This window comes from Panthera uncia, assembly GCF_023721935.1.
Source record: "Panthera uncia isolate 11264 chromosome D3 unlocalized genomic scaffold, Puncia_PCG_1.0 HiC_scaffold_8, whole genome shotgun sequence".
Taxonomy (NCBI): Eukaryota; Metazoa; Chordata; class Mammalia; order Carnivora; family Felidae; genus Panthera; species Panthera uncia.
Window position 1 is genome coordinate 63,445,284 of NW_026057586.1, and position 6,069 is coordinate 63,451,352.

A 6,069-nucleotide genomic window follows, 5' to 3' on the forward strand; every position below is an offset into this window, starting at 1 on the left:
TGTACTAGGAGCAGCATTGCAGCAGATGCTGAAACATAGCTTGCCAGGTAGAGGGCACAGCATAGGCAAAACCTCTTCCTTGGCCCTACAAACCAGGGCAGTCAGTTTCTCCGTTATGACCTTGCAAAGCAGTCTGCACATCTCCTTGCCCGGATCCAACCCTCCTCTGAATAATATTCTCTCATCTCCTGCCTTGACCATGGTCTTCCAGGGCCAGGGACCACCACTGGGCTGTTTACTAGCATGGTGCCCACCTCATCATCCACGGTATCAGCAACTGTCAATTAAAGGACAATGGAGTGTGTGGCCTCTCTTGGGCTCAGGGTGTCTGGCTCTGCCTGGGGCTGTGGATGGCAAAATGAGGGGAGGTGGGTAGTGAGGAAGCCTCTCCCCAGCAAGGCATGGTCTTCACTCTAGGGAATATGTGGGGGGACTTTTCTTCAGATGGGGTACTGTTCTAAGAGGCTGTACCAAGCTCTTACCTGTCAGAGGGGCTTGGGTTTGAGCTTAGCTGTGTGACCTTGAACAGGTGACCTTAACCTCTTTGAGCATCAGTTTTCCAATCTATAAAATGGGATCATAACAGCATCCTTTTCATAGGTGGTGATGAGAAACAGCAAGCCTATGTGTGTACAGTGCTTTGCTCACATGTAGAATAAGGACTCAGTGTTGGGAGCCAATCACAGCAACCAGGAATTGGTGAGGCTGATGTTCTTGCAAGGGATATTCTGCTTCCCAGTTGAGTAACCTGAATACCAGGTTTCTGCAGTGCCATTCTATCTCCTGTGTGTACCACTCACATTATATCCTCTATGGTAAGGAATAAATTAACGCTACATGGCTCGGGAAGCAGTAGATAGGGTGCATGGTGGTAGGAGGGAATGAGGTGGGAGTTGGAAGGAAATTCATTCATGCATTCATTTGACTTTTTAGTGGAGCCTGACTATTTGGTGGCAGGCATGAGCTGGGTAATGGGTCTACAAGAATGAACAAGACAAAGTCTTTCTGCTGTCATGGAAACTGCCCATCAGCAGCATCAGGACTGCATCAGGGTGAGCAGGCTGGGGGCAGAGGAAACTTCCTGAAGGAGTTGATGTCTGAGCTGGGGAGGAGTTGGCCAGGCAGAGGTGGGGAGAAGGAGGAAGGGTGACACAGGCAGGAGGAGCCCTGGGTGCTAATGGCCAGAGGTGAGAGGAAAAATCATGGTGTGTATAGGAGCGGACAATTTGTCAATGTGGTTTGCTCTTGGGATGGGGGCAGTGAGATGTGATTTTACATGGGGTATACTTACATTAAAATACTATAGGTTGTTTATCTGAAATTCAAACTTAACTAGGCATCTTGTATTTTTAAAATTTTTTGTTTTTTTTTAAGTTTATTTATCTTGAGACAAACAGAGACAGTGCAAATGGGGGAGGGGCAAAGAGAGAGGACGAGAGAGAGAATCCCAAGCAGGCTCTGTATTGCCAGCTCTGTATGAGCCAGATGTGGAGCTTGAACCCAAAAAGCCATGAGAGATCATGACCTGAGCTGAAACCAAGAGTTGGAAGCTTAACGACTGAGTCACCCAGGCACCTCTAGGCATCCTGTATTTCATTTTATTTCGTTTCATTTTATTTTATTTTATTTTATTTTATTTTATTTTATTTTATTTTATTTTATTCTATTCTATTCTATTCTATTTTATTTTATTTTAGAAAGCATGCCAGGGAGGGGGGCAGAGGGAGAGAGAGACAGAATCTTAAGCAGTCTCCACACCCAGCGCAGAACCTGACTCGGGGCTAGATCTTGTGACCATGAGATCATGACCTGAGCTGAAATCAGGAGTCTGGATGTTTAACCAACTGAGCCACCCAAGCGCCCCAGCATCCTGTGTTTTTTATATTTGTTAAACTTGGCTATCATGTTAAGGCACTGTGATTTACCCTTTGGGGATATTTTGTATCATTTGTTTTCCTTTTGTTTGTTTTTTAATTGAGAAAAGATGATGGTAAAAGTGACACATCAGCTCTACTGTTCTTACTTGATCCATACTACATGACATAGCAATCATAGAGCTACTTTATCCAGGGCTTGCCAGAGCTTGCCAGAGCCTGATTCTGTACTCTATCTGACAGTTTCATCTTAATCAGTCCTCACAAGAGCCCCATGGGCAGGTGCCATTATTATTCTCAAATGACTGATGAGGAAAGATGTTCAGAGAGGTTAGGTCCCATACTAGACACACAGAGGGAGCTGGAGTGCAAAATAAATCCAGTTCTCAATGGTTCTCCTATCCTCATTACTGTGTGGTTTTTATATTTCCATACTACCTTCCACCCAAATAGAGTTTTACGGGGTTGCTTTCAGTGAGAACAAAATCTTGAAACCTGCCATTTTCATTTACTATATCGAAAACATTCCCCCAAATTTTAAAGTTTAAGTGCTTATGTACTATTGCACTAGAAGCATGCTTGGATTTTATTAAGTGCTTGGCAGGAAATGGGCTTGAGGGTGAACACTGGATGTGGGGAGACCATGCAAACCTCAGGACAGAGATGGTAGGAGTCTAGTACATTATGATTTAGAAATCCTTTCTTCCCTCCTTGGATTTTTCTTTTTTCCTTCTGATTTTATTTATTTATTTTAAATATTTTAAAGTAATCTCTATACCCAACACGGGCTTGAATTCATAACCCCAAGATCAAGAGTCCCATGCTCCACCGACTGAACCAGCCGGGCACTCTCGTCTTTCTGATTTTAAAGGGACTATGTACTAAATATGGAAAACTTGGAATGTTCAGGAAAGTTAAAGAAGCAGGAATAACAAAACCTTAACAGGCTTGATATGAATTGCTACACCTTTTGGGAAGTATACCAGGTAGGACCTATCCAAATTGAAAATGTTCACATATCATTTAACCCATAGAGTCTATTTCTAGTAAACTATTCTGCACAAGTGAAGGCAGAAGGATGTAAAAATATATATTCAATGACTTTAAAAATTGTTTTTTAAAAGCACCAAACTGGGGCCCCTGGCTGGCTCAGTTGGAAGAGCATGAGACTCTTTGTCTCGGGTCATAAGTCTGAGCCCCACATTACATGTGGAAATTAGTTAAAAATAAAATCTTTAGGGGTGCCTGTGGCTCAGTGGATTGTCTGACTCTTGGTTTTGGCTCAGGTCATGGTCCCAGGGTGGTGGGATCAAGCCCTGTGCTTTGGGCTGTGTGTGAGTGTGGAGCCTGCTTTTATCTCTCTCTCTCTCTCTCTCTCTCTCTCTCTCTCTCTCTCTCTCTCCCCCTCCCTCCCTCCTTTCCTCCCTCCCTCTGTCCCTCTCTCTGGTTTGCACACACACTGTTTAAAAAAAAAAAAGATCTTAAAAAAAAATATATATATATATATAGACCCTAAACTGTAAGTAATCTGAAAAGCTATGATTAAGGGAAGTGTTTATGGAACCCTCATACTCTGGAATCTGTTAGCTATTAAAAAGTGAATTGTGTGATATGAACTAGAAAGATGTCTGTGATAGCTTCTTAGGGACAAAGAACAGATGTCCTGTAAGTTCTAAAGTGATTTGCCATTTATATGGTATATTATTTTGTAGTTTTAAAAAAGTAAGATTGTTGTGTAACATGTGAACAGATACCTGTTGATGTCAGATGTACATGTCAAACTGCTAATGTTACTTCAGAAAACAGATGGGAGTGAGGGGGAAGGAGAATGAGGAACTTTAAAAAAATGTAGCTAGAATTATTCCTATTAGAAATGTTCCTTTTGTAATAAAACACTAAAATATACATGTGCATGAAAAAAAAATCCCAACCCCTAAAGAGAACCTCTGTAAATATTTTGGTGTGTTTTCTTCAATATTTTGCATGTACCTATATATATTTGTGCACTTTTTATTCTTTTTTTTTTTTTTAATTTTTAATGTTTATTTTTGGAGAGAGAGCATGCGAGTAGAGGAAGGGAGGAAAGAGAGGGAGACACAGAATCCAAAGCAGGCTCCAGGCTCTGAGCTGTTAGCCCAGAGCCTGATGCGGGGCTTGAACTCACAAACTGTGAGATCATGACCCGAGCAGAAGTCAGACACTTAGCTGACTGAGCCACCCAGGTGCCCCATGCACTTTTTATTCTTAATATCATTTGCACATTTCCAGATCATAAAACATCTTTGTAAACACCATTTATAGTGGCTCCCTTACATTTTCTCTTGTGGGATATTTGACCAATCCGCTGTTGTCAGACATTTACTTTGTGTATGATTTTTTTCATTATTATAAATGACACTTGAAAAAAATTGATTGTACATTAATTTTCAAATGCAAATAGAACAAGTGACTACTGAGTGCCTATTAAGTCTCAGGTGTGTTCTTGGCATTGGGGTTCCAAGCTTATGATCTGGTTAGAAAGATCATCAAGCATATGGTCTGCAAATGTGGTTAATTTCTTTAAAACAGAGTCCCAGAAGATGGATTACTACTGCTCCAAGGGGGTATTGATCATTTGAAAAGATTTTTATACTTGGCTCATACTGCCAAATTCACATTCAGAAATTTTGAAGCAATTTATGTACTTCCAACAATATATGAGAGTGATTACTCATCAGACCCCTGCGTGTTTGAAGATTATAATTTGAAACTGATTCCTGAAAATAAAACCAAACCCTCGGTATGTTGTAGTTTATTATTTTTTTTAATGTTTATTTATTTTTGAGACAGAGAGAGACAGAACATGAATGGAGGAGGGTCAGAGAGAGGAGGAGACAGAATCTGAAGCAGGCTCCAGGATCCAAGCTGTTAGCACAGAGCCCGATGGGGGCTCGAACTCATGGTTCTGGTCCATGAGTTCATGACTGAGCCAAAGTTGGACGCTTAACTGACTGAGCCACCCAGGTGCCCCAGTATATTGTAGTGTTAACTTGCATGTCTTTGGTTATTAGAGTATTGACATTTTTTCAGTAGTTTCTTCGATCACAGAATATGCCTTTTCTTCCTTACCGATGTTTGATATTTCTCGTTTCATTTGTTATGTTCTTACCATTTCTAGGATCTGTTTCTAGGCTTTTTGTCCCCTTTCTTTCTTGGTTTGTACCACACTGAATTGACTGTGGTAGCTTTATAATTTAAGTATTATTAAAGCAAGTCCACCTTCATTTGTGGGAAATGAGAGCTGGTTTTGGTTATTTATTCTTTCAGGTGAACTTAGAATTTTGTCAAGTCCTGTTAGGATTACATTAATTTTACACATTACATTAAATATACATTTACATTTAATATACTTTAAATTTATGCATTAATCTGGAAAGAATGGTCGCATAACCAGCCTTCAAGAGGGGGTCTTGGCTAGTGCTAGGGCACAACTTCTCTGCATGGCAAGTCTGGGTTCCTCTCTCAGACGTTGACAGTGGTGTGTTCTTTTGTTTGGTGTTCAAAGTAGAGAGAGGTCCATTAAGTAACCCCTAGAGAAGCGGCCACGCTCGGGGCCAGCTCCAGTCCCTCAGCAGGCCATCGGGCCACGAGCTTGGGTCCAGGCGGGCCAGCTTAGGCGCGTCGCTTGACCCCAGGGGCCAGTGAGGGTTTGTGGTCACCGGAAGGGGCTGGCTGAACACCGAGTGCTCGAGACCTCCACGTCCTCTGAGCAGGTAGGGCCAGCCCGGGGGGCTGCGAGAGCGGGGACCCGAGGGGTCGCGGGGGTCAGGGGTGGGGGTGGAGTCCCTTTCCCTACAGGACACAAATAACTTGGGCCTCCTTGGGAGCCCAGATCACGCCACCTGCAGTCCCCGGGGGCTGCGCCTTTGACGGCGAGGTCCCTGCGGGGGGCACGGAGCCAGGGCGCGAAAGTGTCCTGGAGGTGGGGCGCAGGTCGCTAGGGGTTGGGGGGGCTTCAAAGGGGTCAGGGTCAGGCTCAAAGGGGATCAACTCTGCGTGTGTGGGCTGGGCGTGGGCATGTGGGGGTCCAGAGTCCCCATCCCAGGGGGTTGGGCGGTCCGGTTGTTTCGGGGTGAGGTCGCGGTCCTACCCCTGCACCTGGGGTCTGGGTCAGGCGGGGCGCCCACCGTCTGGGTCCCGGGTGCCTCCTGCGCGC